The 16,303-nt window shown below is 40.7% G+C and overlaps 1 long non-coding RNA gene across 1 annotated transcript in view; it reads right to left on the reverse strand.

Annotated features, from left to right (window-relative positions):
• Positions 1-359: 359 nt before the first annotated feature.
• Positions 360-16,303, reverse strand: part of LOC306931740 — a 72,670-nt gene continuing 56,726 nt past the window's right edge. Inside the window, exons 2-3 of the long non-coding RNA XR_013791053.1 lie at positions 822-916; positions 360-601 (exon numbers count right to left, since the gene is read on the reverse strand). This is a non-coding gene — a long non-coding RNA (uncharacterized lncRNA). The remainder of the gene's footprint in view (positions 602-821; positions 917-16,303) is intronic.

Raw genomic sequence — 16,303 nt, forward strand, 5'->3', positions numbered from 1 at the left:
TAAATATTAGCAAATAAGTATGTATTTTCTTCTACATTACTTTAACTTTCTTATCTGGTAAAAGGGCACTGAGAACTATTTACAGAATGCTTCTGTATGCTTTTAAGTCACATTCATGCACACTTAACTTTATCTGACGCTTGACATTTTGCTCTAATATGAATCATTCACAAAAACTAAATCCCCTCAAATTACAAAATTAGTAATAACTCATAAATTATGTTTTCCACAGGGAATAACAAATAGTAGCTATGGCTAACTACCTGGGTTTTAAGAAGCGCAGCCCATCTGCATGCGCGAGTGGACACTTGTTAACTGGCATATAATTATGGACCAAGGATATGGCAACCTTGCCTGACAGTGTGCATGCCTGGATGATGTGAGACTTGTGAAAGTCAAACAGCTACTTATGAGTTGAAGGTGCATGCCAGCTGACATGAAAAATCTGGTTTGCTGGCCTAAGGGCAGGAAAGAATGTTGATGTGGGAGGCTGGAGGCGTCGGACTGCTCCCCAAAGTGTGCAGCGTGCTGCGTGATGAGCTAACGTCCACAATGACCTCTGGACAATGGTCATAGATTTGAACAGCATCTTTGAACCCGACTGCTAGAGATGCACAGCGCAGTAGAGTCAGGAGGGGAGGGAGAGGTACCATGAAAAGGAAATCAGTCAGAATCTTTGACAGCATTGTGCTCAATCAACATCAGTGTGCCCAATCAGTCATTTTAACTCATTTCAGCCTAGGAGCAGAAAGTGAACTTTGAGGAAAGTATTTCAAGCCAGGTTGTTTGACTGCGAACTGATGATGCAATAAGTGACATACCGTATCTGCATTTTCCCTCCGACCAATAGAGCGCCGAAGTAGCTGACGTCACATTCTCATCCCCTGGTTCTGCCTGGTTCACGGAAGTAATGTCTCTATGGAGAATAACATGGGGTCATCTTAAAATCGTTTCATATAAGCATTGTGGTCCAAAAATAAACAAGCTGTCTCTGCGTTATTGTCAGGGAGGTGTCTCTGTATCGTTTGCGACAGTCAGTCACTCATATACAGTCTGTTTCTAGCGAAAATGTAACTAATTCAGTAGCAGTAACAATAGTGTTTTCTCTCAGTCAGTTGATTCTTCATATCCATATGAGTGAAGCGGCCTGGATGACATGTTTATTTTTCAAACACAGTTCTTATACAAGGTGATCTAAAGTCCCCCTATGGGGATTACAATGCAAATGATAAGTACATGAACCCATGGATTTGCACCCTCTACCAAGTACCGATATTGACGCCAGACTTCGGTATACCACCTTAATTAATCCTAATCCTTTTGATGCCAAAACAATCTGGTAGTTCAGTGGTGACCACTAGGCCAGCAGACAAAATAATGTGGAGAAAATGATGTGACTGCATCTGCGACTGCAAATGCAAAGGCCAAAAACTATTACAACAGATCCCAGAATAAAAACTAAAATGCAGTCTTGGTGTGTGCGACCTATTACCGTTATTGCCACTTTATTCACAATTCACAAACTGCATACAAAGATAATACATTGTACATAGAGTTCATGCCATTGTTAGAATCTGTGTCTTGATTTTTCTTTTACTCCTACAGTACATGGGCTCTGGCTCACTTGAACATATGGGCTACTGGCATGTATTGTATTGTAGTGCATTGCTGAACTACGACTACATCTTTTCATCCAGTAAGTCGCTGTTGAAGGTCTGTTGACAGACCATTCTGTATATAGTACATTCATTCTCGTATTCATTGTTGATACAGTTGGGTGCCACCGATATTGTCCCTTATCATTTGACCCATTTAGGCCTGACCTCAACATTTTAAAAAATCCTTCTAAATCCTCCAGTTTTCTGAAATAAATATTTTCACGATTTTTCAAAAATAGCAGACCTACAAGCTCGTAGCGCGCCACTCGGTGGCGCGCTATGAGCTTGTAGATCTGCTATTTTTCAATAGCTAAATTATAACATGTTTAAAACACCAAAAGGGGTTCCTGCCCAAAATGGGTTAACTGTCCTTTTGCGCAGATCACGCAAACCTCAGCAAAAAGAAAAGGACAATATCGATGGCACCCAACTGTAGACATACTGTAGTGTAATATATTGTTAGTGTTCATATTGTTGACAGTATGTGCCTACTTTACTGTACAGTGTACAGTATCACATACAGTATCTGTACATGTTTAGTGATTCAGAGTCCCAGTACAGATCTATAGTGTCATAACTAAGCTATATTGTTTTCATTTGAACTTAATTTGAATTCTAATCTAGTTTTGATTCTTGTTTCTGTGCCTCGTGTTCACCCTCACTGCTGTTGCTCGACACCAATTATCAAATCTCATGCAATTCTCCAAGGACTAGAGGTCAGATTCATTTTCAACTCATTTCACCATATAGCCTTAACCCATTCTGGGCGGGAACCCCTTTTGGTGTTTTAACTAAGCATTATGTTATACTTTAGCTATTGAAAGATATCAGATCTACAAGCTCATAGCGCGCCACCGAGTGGCGCGCTATGAGCTTGTAGGTCTGATATTTTTGAAAAATCGTAAAAATGCGGCTTTGAAAATATATTCTTTCAGAAGACTTTTTTTTATTTATTTCGACGTCATGCCTAAATGGGTTAATTCTAATTACGTTTGTTTTCTTCATGATAAACTAGTACCAGGCAGCGATAGTATTCAGCAGCCAGTTATCCAGAGCATATCACGTACTAAGTGACTATTGAAATAGCCTAATAGAGATTCCAGATGGACTTTTAATTGGTTTGATATGCCTGACCATAATACCGTTGCCGTATGCAGTGAGGAATGTTGGAAATAGTGTGAAGAAGTTTCATATTTAGTCATCACACTGTCAATGTCCAGCTAATCACAGCACAGCAATTATAACTACGCCTGCCTTTTATCTACTGTAAATCAAGCACATTTAGAAGAGAGGGTTCATATAGGTTGATTAACCACATTAACCCTGGTGCCAATATTTTGGCCATGTCATGATATAGTGAAAGTTGTATTAAAAAATAATAGGTTCAGGTTCAGGTTTATTTGTCATATGTATAGATACAGAGTATAGATACAATGAAAATGATTTTGCTCAGAGCACTCTGTCTTACAGTTGGGTGCCACCGATATTGTCCCTTATCATTTGACCCATTTAGGCCTGACCTCAAAATTTTAAAAAATCCTTCTAAATCCTCCTGTTTTCTGAAATAAATATTTTCACGATTTTTCAAAAATAGCAGACCTACAAGCTCGTAGCGCGCCACTCGGTGGCGCGCTATGAGCTTGTAGATCTGCTATTTTTCAATAGCTAAATTATAACATGTTTAAAACACCAAAAGGGGTTCCCGCCCAAAATGGGTTAACTGTCCTTTTGCGCAGATCACGCAAACCTCAGCAAAAAGAAAAGGACAATATCGATGGCCTCCAACTGTAGGTTGATTAACCACATCAGCCAATATTTTGGCCATGTCATTATATAGTGAAAGTTGTATTAAAAAAAGAATAGGTTCAGGTTCAGGTTTATTTTTCATATGTATAGATACAGAGTATAGATACAATGAAAATTATTTTGCTCAGAGCACTCTCAGTCTTACATACACAGGACATAAACAAACATCTATAGTGCAAAGGAAAAGACAAAAACACAAACAAAAAGTGAAGTGAAGCAAGTGAAGTGACAATACAGTGCAATACAGTTCAAGGTCAGCTGTTCAGCAGCCCGACTGCCTGGGGGAAGAAACTGTTACAAATACAAATACAATACAAATCATAAAGACGCTCTGTAAGCTTGTAGATTGGCTTTTCTCTGCATAATACAATGCTGTACAACAAAGTATAGGACAGGACTTGAAGGGGGTGTAACTGATAGTGTATGTTTTTGTAATAAATAAAGTTAAAGCTCCATATTGAGTCTCTCCAGCTCTTTAGTAACAATGCATTTTTAGGTCAGGATGCCACTTTTATCCAATCGGGAGAGAGAACTCGAGAGATAACTTGTTTATTCTCATATCCTGAGCTCTCGATGTCATCATGATTGGATAAAATGGTTATCCAGTCACTGAACAAACACTATAGCAATAAAACTCCTGTAGAGTCATTTAATGCAAATTGTAAACAAAACATATTACTTGCACCCCCTTTAAGCGGTTAAATTGATGCATTAGATTATTTCAATTAGGAAAGGCTGAAGTGTTATGCTTTGTCCATTTACCATTCATTTGCACATAATCTATGTTAATCAGTTTTTTTTGTCAGTTTCATTAAATTTGCAAATGTAATCAGATACTAGTGGTGTGCTGCCTGTGTGGGACGTGTGGTGCACGAGCACAGGAAATAAGCTGTGTTAATATGCAGAGATATGAACCAAGTATGAACACAACCTTCGGGGCTGTTCAAACACTTCAGGCCTTTATTAAATTAGTCAGGTGAAACTTCCACTTTTAAAATCATTATTTTGATTAGGATATCTGTTCCTGCATGCAGCTTTCATGAAAGCCAAGGAAGGTCAACTCAAAAAACCACCCATTTTCAACATTTTACTATGTCATTAATATACCTTAGAGCTGTTGTGTGGAAATAATAAAAAAGTCCCCCTATTCTGAGTTTCCTAGAACTGTAATTATGAAAAAAATCATTAACATGGTGAAACACATCTTGATGACATCATCAAGATGTGTTTCACCATGTTAATGATTTTTTTCAGACCTCTAGTTCTAGGAAACACAGAATGGGGGGACTTTTTTATTATTTCCACACAACAGCTCTAAGGTATATTAATGACATAGTAAAATGTTGAAAATGAGTGGAATGCCCCTTTAACCGAAAGTCCATCGAAAAGTTGAAAAAAAGTCTATTCATTAAATAAATATGTTTTAAAACATTCCCCATGGTCTCATCTCACATTGTTAGCAATACAATTAAAAGCAGTGTTACACCATTCAAAACTATTTTTTAAATACCCTGTAACACCCAGCATTGCAATAATACAACATATTTTAATTAATGAATTAATACAAAAAAATTGGTTATTTTTTTCACCTAAACGTCATCATTGATGTTCATTGCAATTCCATTGCAATGCCATTGGTCATGATATTTGCATATAAATACCCCCCACAGAGGCTGAAATTCACACAAATTAAAAATCTCTGGACTCAATTTTGAGTAAAATAACTGTAATATATGTTTTTTTGTTTTTTTTGTTGCAAAGGTGCACTGAATGCACCTTTAAGTTATTTGTCAACATTTAAGTTCTTTGACTTGAAAGAAAAAGCCGCCACAAAACAACTGCCTCGTTCTTCAAGATGATGATGCAATCGTTCAGAAATGGTGTTATTGTTTTGTTCACAAGCTGGTCCAGCCATCTCACATCGACTGCAATGTATTTCACCGAACTTCCGGATCCAGTTTGCCTGGTCGTCAATGGCGCCTGACTGTCCGTGGCGTGGACTGACTGTACTTTCTTCTATCAAATACCTTGAAACAACCTCAACAAACAACCCCTCAAGAAAGTGAGGGGTATGATGTCCGCGAGACCCGAAACCCCGATGACCTTGGGATACATCACTGAGGATACGTCCCAGGTGCATCCATGCGATGTATTTTCTTTCTCTGTTGCCCCGTCTTTAAACCTTCCAAACGGTCGCTAACCTCAAATACAACCCATGCAAACCCAACCCACACGTCTCCTATGTGTGGGCTAGAGTGCTTGATGGTAGTTTATGACAAAATAAACACAGGTGAGCAGAAAAGCTCGAGTTCCACATATAGGACTTTAGTTACAATGTCCCCTTGTTTGTTTATTTTCACTTACAAAATATTTAACAATGTTACAAAGTCATTAAAACATGTGAAGGAGAAAGCCTAAAAACCCTCCAAGGGTTTAAGACCAAACCGTTCTTTTTTTTAAAGTTTTTATTTTATTTTATATATTTTATGGAGGGACAAACAGTAGGCTGACAGGAAATGGGGAGAGAAATTGGGGGAAGACATGCAGTAAAGGCCGTCGGGATCGGGAGTCGAACCCGCGGCACACTGCCAGACTGGATTACCAGCCAAGGTGCCTGGACCGCTGAGCCACGGCTCAGGCCGACCAAACCGTTCTTAAGGCCAAACCGCACCAATGCAACTAGTCGCAACTGCCATTGGGTATAAAGTATTTGCATGTTGCAAGGAGTTGCATGGTGAATCATCAAGGAGTTGCATGGTGAATCATCAAGGAGTTGCATGGTGAATCATTAAGGAGTTGCATGGTGAATCATTAAGGAGTTGCATGGTGAATCATTGGTGTTACAGGCAATAGTCAAAGAAAAAATACGTGTTTCCTCTTTGACTTCCTTAACCAAGGTCGACCTTAAATAGACTACCATACCTTTCCATTCCTTGGGCTGAAACTGAACACAAATTATAAAATACCCCCCAAAAACCATTACTGGATTACTGGACTGGCACACTGCCAGACTGGATTACCAGCCAAGGTGCCTGGACCGCTGAGCCACGACTCAGGCCGACCAAACCGTTCTTAAGGCCAAACCGCACCAATGCAACTAGTCGCAACTGCCATTGGGTATAAAGTATTTGCATGTTGCAAGGAGTTGCATGGTGAATCATCAAGGAGTTGCATGGTGAATCATCAAGGAGTTGCATGGTGAATCATTAAGGAGTTGCATGGTGAATCATTAAGGAGTTGCATGGTGAATCATTAAGGAGTTGCATGGTGAATCATTAAGGAGTTGCATGGTGAATCATCAAGGAGTTGCATGGTGAATCATCAAGGAGTTGCATGGTGAATCATCAAGGAGTTGCATGGTGAATCATTAAGGAGTTGCATGGTGAATCATTAAGGAGTTGCATGGTGAATCATTGGTGTTACAGGCAATAGTCAAAGAAAAAATACGTGTTTCCTCTTTGACTTCCTTAACCAAGGTCGACCTTAAATAGACTACCATACCTTTCCATTCCTTGGGCTGAAACTGAACACAAATTATAAAATACCCCCCGAAAACCATTACTCATTTATAAACTGCATATCAAATTAAAAGTGATAAAGTGAATTATCCCTCTTCAAGTAATTAAGATATAGTTGTGTGCAGTCCAAGTCTCGCTTTAATGAAAGCGCCAGAAAGATGGCTACATTAAAATAATTTAGGGGCCCACTTTCAATAATGACTCTTAGAGAGTAAAGGTCCATTCAAGTACTCCATAGCCTATATAATTCCTTTTTCAAGCTGTAGAGAAAAATCATGATAATGAATGTGCAGTACAGGGCTGTTTTGTCCCAGTGTTCTATACGTGCCTATACAGTTTATGGAATACTTTTCATCTATTTGTCTCATGTCAACTTTACTTCAGCAAGTTCCAAGGACATTGAAGCAATTTACATCAACACGAACGGAGGATTTCTTTGCATGTGGGTCTATATTTTATTTGCAGTGTGAAATTGCCAATCAGATTACTTGTGCTCATATCTTACTACTTGTCAGGTTCAGTATTTTTCTTCACTCACATTTCCTGCTGTTTCAAATTATATTAAACCCACTGTTTTCAAACAGGGATCCACAGGTAAATCTGACATCTATTTGCCTAATTGGAGGCAAGACACATCCTAGTTTTATCTGTTGATTATTTGAGACAATATTATATTCTTTGAGACACATAGTACAGGAATTTCGGGGCACGGCCGAATCCGCAATTCCTTCATGGGGTAAAACAACACAGCTTTCACCATTGGAATTGCATTATGGAAAGTACTGTACATATAACACGTTACATTTTATGGGTTTATTAACAACATAAATGATAAATGGTGCATTTATATAGCGCCTTTATCCAAGGCGCTTCACATATAGAGTGTGCATTACATTCACCCATTCACACACACATTCATACACCGATTGCGGCGGAAGCCATGCAAGGTACCAACCAGCACATCGGGAGCAATTTGGGGTTCAGTGTCTTGCCCAAGGACACTTCGACATGTAGACAGGAGGAGCCGGGATTCGAACCGCCGACCCATGGATCATTGGACGACCTGCTCTACCTCCTGAGCCACAGCTGCCCCTATGATAAAGTATTGTACTGCAGGTACAACCACATTGTGAAAAATGAAAACGGGAATGAAAAAAAAAAATGAAAAAAATATTCTAAACTTTCTGCAATTCTGCCAATAATCATATTCTTTGAACCACACATCCAAGATTCCTTTCCCCTACTCGCTCATAATAGTTCCAGGACAGGATGTGTAGGCAGAAGAATGGTGCTCTTCAAATTATCTTTGTTCCCAGCAGTATCTCGACCAATAAAGCAACTATTATTTTTTGACATTGCCTGCTGTTTTGACCTTTTCCCTGAAGGGAGTGCAAAACCATTACTTTTGAGTGTAAAAAGGAGCTCAGTGGAATCAAACGGGGAATTCTTTTAAATATCTGATTCATACATCCATTATTAAGTCAATATGCCCTGCTGGTTGTGAGATCTGAACAGAACTGAGCCAACATAGTTGCTAATATGTACTTACTTCACAGGACCGAAAGCCTTTATGAAAACGGAGTGGAGAACTCTTGTAATGATTCAGTCTATAATGGTCCGCTGCTATAACCCACAGCGACTCGCCAATAGTTGCTTAGGAACCAACGAAGCCCCATTGTGAGAGCTCCCTGTACAACTTAATTTTTTTCCTGCTTTCTTAAAGCCTGCAGGTTCAAAAAAAAATGTTCATTCACCATTTCACCTCCCACTGCAGCAGCTTTTGGCAACAGACATTTAAATTCTTCACTAAAGGCAGAAGATCCAGATGGGTCCTATCTGTTCACTTATATATATTCCAATTAAAATTCTCCAAACGGCGATGTGTAGTCTCTCACTTTGTGTTGGTATCCAAAATGAAAAATGTAAGTAACCTTTGACAACTGAAGATAACTGCGGTATAAACATCACATTATGTGCTCACCATAGCCCATGATGAATTAATTACTAGTACTTACATACATTTGTGAATTGTAATGGTTATAGGGGCGGCAGTGGCTCAGGGGGTAGAGTGCCTGGATGGTAACCGTAAGGTTGCCAGTTCGAACCCGGGCTCCCCCAGAGTTACTGTCGAAGTGTCCTTGAGCAAGACACTGAACCCCTAATTGCTCCCGATGTGCTGGTTGGTGCCTTGCATGGTTTCCGCTGCCATCGGTGTATGAATGTGTGTGTGAATGGGTGAATGTAATGCACAATCTCTGTAAAGCGCCGCTATATAAATGCACCATTTACCATTTGATATACTGTAACTTTTCACTGATTCCAGTTCTGTTCCAAGAACAGTTCTCCCTCATTTATGTCAAAGTCGTACCATTTGTCACACACGTTACCGCAGTGAAATTTGTTCTCCGCATTCGACCCATCTCTTGGAGCGGTGAACCGCAAGCCAAGGATCGGTGAGCTGCAGCCGTGCCGCGCTCGGGAATCATTTGATTAGTTGATTTGACCCCCCCAATCCAACCCTTTGATGCTGAGTGCCAAGCAGGGAGGCATTGGGTCCCATTTTTACAGTCTTTGGTATGACCCGGCCGGGGATCGAACCCCTGACCTCCCAGTTTCAGGGCGGACACTCTAACCACAAGGCCACTGTCTGGTGTGGGTCAGTGGGTCAGTTCTTGCTTTCGAAGACATTCAGTATTTAAGTCCGACGTCATTTTGTAGTGCTACGTTACGTCCGGGTCCAAGTGGCACCAGCTCCCGTCCGCATCTCATTGTAAATAGAATATCTAAACGCGTGAATCTTTTTTACAATGACGTTATTTTTCAGAAAGGAAGCCATTGAGGGTTAAAATGGGTCTTAATGCTTCCAACTCGAGTAGAATTATTAATGTGTCCATGACAAAGAAAATATATGATGTGGAGACAATAAAGACTATTATTATCATTATTATTGAAGGTGGTAACAGTCCATTTGCTCAGTACAATATTTCGGGGGCAAATTTAGAATGTGTGCAGGCTTGAGTATGTTGAATCTAGTTTGTAATTAATGAGGATTTAGTTGACACAATGAAATAAAATGGCGATAGTATCCAGTGTGGGGCAGACGGCCTGTCACAGCCAGATTTGGGAGAGCAGCAGCTTTGTTGTTGCGAGGAAAGCGGTAAAATGAGACTTTCGTGGTTGTTTTCGTCTCAGATTTAGTCCGACGGAGCGTCACAGTATAACTCTATGGGGACACAAAAGCGACACAAAAGTAGGACCCGGAAGTATCTCTGGAGGGGGCGCTCACGTCACGGCTAAAATACGGAATTGTACAGTAGCCTACACCTACATTGTGGAATTAACATTCCATGCATTCAGATATGAAATAATACAGAGTTCTCAAAGCAGGAAAAAATAGGGATATTTGGAAACATGTCACCAACCCTTTTTTTTACTAAAAACAGCAGATATAGAGGAAGCGCTGATTGAGACAAATATCTTAATTTGCAGCTCCTGATGAGCAAAATTATAGTGGTGCTGCTGGACATAATGAGACACGTAATAAGTGCATAACATATTAAGTTAAGCGTATCCATTGCCCTATATGGAACATTGCGTCCGCCTGTAAATCTAGCAAAGCCTCTGGGACCCGAGGCTAATCACTGGCCTTTTACCTGTTGTCATTCACCTAGAGGAGTCATTCGGGCTGCTCCTGCATGGTGCAGAGGTAATTACTCTTTGACTATATGACTTATGGTCAGCCCCGTTTGTCTGCCTCTGCTCTGTGCCTACACATTGTGGGATGTTGGGGGACTGGAGGCTCATTCAGCAGAGTTTTGCTTTGACCATGCCAGTCAATGTTTCCCCAGAGAGCTGTGCGACTATAGCTAAACAAAGCCCAGCCAGGATAGAGAGCCTGATTGCCAAAGCGGGGAAAGAAATAAATAAAACTCCACCCGTGTGTCTATCTTTTACTTCAAGTGATGTACAGTATTTGTGGGAACACCACTTTCAATGCATTCTTTAAAAAACAGTATTCTCTCTATCAGTGCTGCCTGGGCTGCTATTTTAAGGGGACTTTCCCCAGAGAAAAGTTGCAACATAAGGTGAATGATATTGCAATTCTGCTGCCGAGATAATTTTCATCTGCCTTTCTTCAAACTCAGAATTGTATTAAAAATGTAATCGCATTATAAATTGGATGAGGAATACAATTATCTAAGTAAATACACCTGTCCCACCAAGCAAGAAATTGAGAAAATCCCCACCAAGTAGCTTTCCTCTGAAGGTGAGATTTACGAAATGAATGTATAAAGTTGGTGAAGATTTGCAGCGTCGTAATCCGCATTTCTATTCATCTACTTCTTCCAGTGTGTCAATTCAAAAAGAACTCGGTGGATATGATGTACAATTATACCTCAAACTTCTATTTACACTTTTTTCACCACAGGGCTACTAAACATCTATTCTAAACATGATTTTTTTTAACACGGTATGTATTGTACTATGTACACAGTACAGTATGTGCTCAGCTATTTCACAGTGAATAGAAGTTCTTCTCACATTCATCTCACAGAGTAGAGCCTCTGGAGCTATTGCTGCAATCTCAACAGTCTATGAATTATCTTTTTTTTCTTTTCTTAATACATGCTCATAAATATGACAACAGCTGCTAAACCACAATACGTCAATTCAGCCACGTGCATGGTCATGAACCACGACACAATGGGGGTCATTTGCAGGGCGACTGTCGCTTCTCCCGGCATTGTTGGCAGAGAGAAAATACAATAGTGCATCGTGACAGCGTGTCAGGGTTCCACCACGGTCTGCTAAGCAGCCAAGTGACTCCTGGGAAACAGAGTGACTTACAAGCTAGCTGTGCTGGACTACACTTCTTCCACACCTTCACTGAAGCGTGTGGAGATGAACCTGGAGAAAATAGATGGAGAGACAGACAGAGAGAGAGAGAGTGATTGAGTGAGAGAGAGAGAGAGGGAGGGAGGATGAGATTCTCAGATCCTTCCTCCAGCCCAAGTCCGTTTCCATGACTGCCCCTTCATGTTGTCACACATCCCCAGCCCACTTCCACCCCACCTCCTCTTCCTCTGTAATGAAAGACTTGGAGCTGCAGCAAGGCAGGAGGTGGATAATCGAATCACGGAGGATAATAAGCCATATTTGACCTGTCCGTGCGTGTGCGCGTGCGCGCCAGAGTCCAACTGTGTGCAAGGAGAGAGGGCGTGTTGCAGCGCTCTATTCCTCTCTTGCATTCCTTTTCTCTCTTATCTTTTCTCCTTGTGCTCTCACCCGTCATGTGGGCGGGACTGTTAATCTGTGTCGCTGCCCGCCGACTGTGACAAGATGGATGTGGGCCTGCAGTAGAGAGTGACAGGGAAGTACAGCCAAGCATGTAGCCGGCCGGGGACAGGACAGACGTGTGGGTGTGAACCATCATGAGTCGGTTCCTCAGTAAGGGAGAAATCGAAGCGATACTTTGTCAAGCGATTATAAAAAAAGAAGAAGAAAAAAAAAGAAAGGGGAAAAAATAACAGGAAAACTGGCAATTACTTTCCTGGATAGCATGGCTATACTGTGAAATATGACATGGTATATTGAGGTAGTGATTGATTGGTGTGCCACAAGTTCATTTGGACAGAGCCGTGTAGCTGAGGTGCGGCCCAGCGTTCTTAGAGAAACACTCAATTTAATGAAGCAAATTACAATTGCAACACAGATGATATTCGGGTATCAAAGAGCTGAAGGGTTTGTGTTTGGTGTTTTTGTGGCACATGAAGAAAGGTGTTGAATTATCACTTTCATATCATGAAAACTGACACCTTTCCACTCAGTGGCCTGGAGTGAAATCCATCTCCGACTTTTAATGGACACACGCTCCCATGAGCTGTAAGCAACTGATACAATTTTGAATCTAGAATTTAAGCAACTGAACTGATAGAAGTTGTTCTTTCTGCATTACACCTATTATCATGATCCTTTGTTTGATTTGTAATTGGCCTTCCTGTGGCATTCAATCATGTGTGCAAATCCAAAAGATATTAAAACATCCTATCAGTGCTATCAGGGTTGAACCTCAGAGAGGGAGAGAGGGAATGTTTACGTTCGCGTTCTTCCCGGCTTGCTTTGGCTGCTCACATCAACACCTGCTGTAATCTGCGAGTATCTGTCATGCACTCTAAACTAAATTGCTGTTTATTCTTTTCTGTGGGCGTCAAAGCCTCGGTCTGGCTTTGAATGCTGCCGAGGGAATTGGGGGTCCCTGGATGCTCGACTCTGATGCTGACACAACACTATTCCTGAAAGACCTGCCACTTGATTTACCCAAGCCAAATGTCACAGTAATTGTGAAGATTTATATCAATAGAAAAGAGCTGACTAGGTCCTATAGCTATCAGATCTGACAGACTTAATGTGTGCTCGAGTGTTGCCTTGCCTGCCACGCTTGCAGCCTGACCAATTTTATCCGTGATTTTCCTCTCTAGTGTTGAGTGAATTCGTATTCTCCCCTTGTCTATGTTTAGAGGGATTTTTAATCTTGATGGAACACTGGAATGATTTCAAATGTGTCAGAGCACAGTAGCCTATTTGACAGTAGATCACCGTTTAAAGTCTTGCTTTTTGTTTTATCAGACAACATAAAAGAAAGGTTATTGTATTGTTTGTATTGGCAGCTGATTTTTTGCAAGTCGGTTTATAACGGCATTATCATGAATTACGCCATTTTTACCCATCCATCACTTCCAGTCAGAAGACATTGTTTATTTTGTACTGTCCTGAAAAAGAAAGGGAGACGGACAAAGTGTTGATAGGAAGGAATGTCATTCTGTAAGAACAATTCTGCTGCGTTATTGTGATTGTAGATACTTCCTTAAGGGTAACGAAGTCCACACCCACAACACCAGAGGGAGTGCAACGAACCATGTACAACCCAGATTCGGCACAAACAAGGGACTAAATTCTTTTCGCTCCTATGCCACCAAAATGTGGAACGCCCTACCAACAGTCATTAAGACATGCAAATCCCTTGACTCCTTCAAAACCGCTCTCAAAGGGCACCTACGGATGGCTGCAATTCGAAACTGGCCCCGTAAAATCTGAACCCCCCCCCGCCCCCCCCTTTTCCCCTCACTGTATATGTTTCTTTTCCCTTTTTACCTCCATTATGATGAATTCCTGTACTGTTCTTTGTCTATATAGAAGTGTCTATTTGTACGTCTCTAAATGTTTTGATGAATTGAACATGGTGGACCCTGTTGTAAACAAGTGTAATGCTTAATTGGGTCGTCCACTCACAGTTAACAGCCTTTGTATTGAGTTTGTGCTTGAAATGTACTGTAATTCTGCAAACTGTTAATACAATTTTCAATCAATTTCAAAAAGTCCAGGAACTAGGGGTGTGCATCTCTCCCTTACAAGACGATTCGATACGTATCGATACGCATGGGCTACGATGCGATTCGGGGTCGATACATTTTATATACAGAACGATTCGATTCGATTCGATTCAGTCCAAATCGATACGATTTCGATTTTGTGGAACTTCATGGAATTTGATGCGATGCGATTCGATTCGATACGATACGTTGCGATCTGACACATTTAACCTTCTATAGATTTTTTATTTGAAGCTAGATCTATAAAGAATAGGGTTGGGACTTCATTAAAAAACATCTAATTAATTGGAGGCGTTGTGATTGATTAATTAATCTCAATTAATCACATTTTAATCGCATATCAATAGGCCTATTTGACCTGAGCAGTGAGCTTTTTTTTCAAATGGATTTGGATATGAGTGAATCAATGAATAGTGACTACATAAGCATAGGCAATAAAACAAGTAGTAATAATAATAGTGATAATAATATTATTTATATGCTTCTCTGAGTACTTAAAGACACTTTTCAAGGAGAACATGAGAAAACAAATAAAAACAACTTTATTAGAGAAAAACTAAGACTATGGAATAAAATAAATGAAAGCTATAGCAATATTCCAGAGGTGGGTTTGAATTTATAGGTGGTGGCATGTCTCTGAGTTTTGGAAGTGCATAGTTTGACAGGTCTGACTGCCTGCTGTGGACAGTGAAACCCTGTCCTGACCATTAAACACGGGCAGACGCAACGATACAGTCTATCATTCATTGTTAAAGCTCCAAATGATATTCCCATTCGTCTTTGTGTCTGCCCGTGTAAACGCAGCAGCGAGTGTGAGGGGTTGGGGAACGGATGGAAAGTATAGTGTTATTAAGGAGGACTCCTTCTAACTATATGGAAGTTAAACTAACGTTAGCTCCCATGCTAGCTACTAGCTAGTAGCTTCCCTCGTCAGACAACAGAACACCACCACAGATCGGGTAGAAGCTGTTGATATCACTGCTTGTGCCCGTGGATGGGAAATAAGATTTAAAAGGCTATGGAAGCGTGGATGAAAGCACAGATGTGTGCAATAAAGTTGTGTCGGATCTGCCTGTGCACCCCGTCTGCTGCTCGTGTGTTGTGACTCGCTGGTGCAAAGTTAAAGAGCGTCATAAGCATGCGCCCTTCCTGCGCTGGAAGTAGCAGATCTACAAGTTATCTACCCGTCGCAATGCACAGCGCTGTGGGCTTGTACATCTGTGTTTTTCCCGCAGTTAGTTGAATTATATCGATTCACAACTTTAGGATCGATCCAACGTCCGATCCAGACGCTAATTTGACCGATCCAGACACACGTGCATCGATGTAGTCGTATCGTTAATGTTAAAATCGATTATCGATTCATATCGATATTTTTTGACACCACTACCAGGAACCCTTTTTGAAATGGCACTAGTTAAAGGACCACTTCACCACTTTTCAACTTCTCTTCCTATAATTGGTCCTAACTAATGTTCATGATAAAATACCACCATTTTTTCCTACTCAGTCTGTGTCTCATAGGAAGGCTGTGGGCAGTTCAGAAACCCGTCCACCAGTGACATCATCGATGGTGAATCCAAGCTAATAGAAACGGCAGGCTTTCTTTTCCTGAAAAGTTGCAATGCAAAAGTTGAAGCCATCGTTCTCACGATAATACAAATCTAAATATATTTTAAAACAAATCTTGTTTAAGAAAAAATCAGCCTAATGATGATGTCACTGGTGGACGGGTGTCCGAACTGCCCAAAGCCCTCCTATGAGACACAGACTGAGTAGGAAAAAATGGTGGTGTTTTATCATGAACATTAGTGAGGACCAATTATATGAAGATATGTTGAAAAGTTGTGAAGTGGTCCTTTAAGTGTAACGCAACACACACTCACAACATACAGTAGACACGATATGATGCAACCAAGCTTTCACTGCC

The sequence above is a fragment of the Electrona antarctica genome (assembly GCF_951216825.1).
Source record: "Electrona antarctica genome assembly, chromosome: 1".
NCBI classification, from domain to species: domain Eukaryota; kingdom Metazoa; phylum Chordata; class Actinopteri; order Myctophiformes; family Myctophidae; genus Electrona; species Electrona antarctica.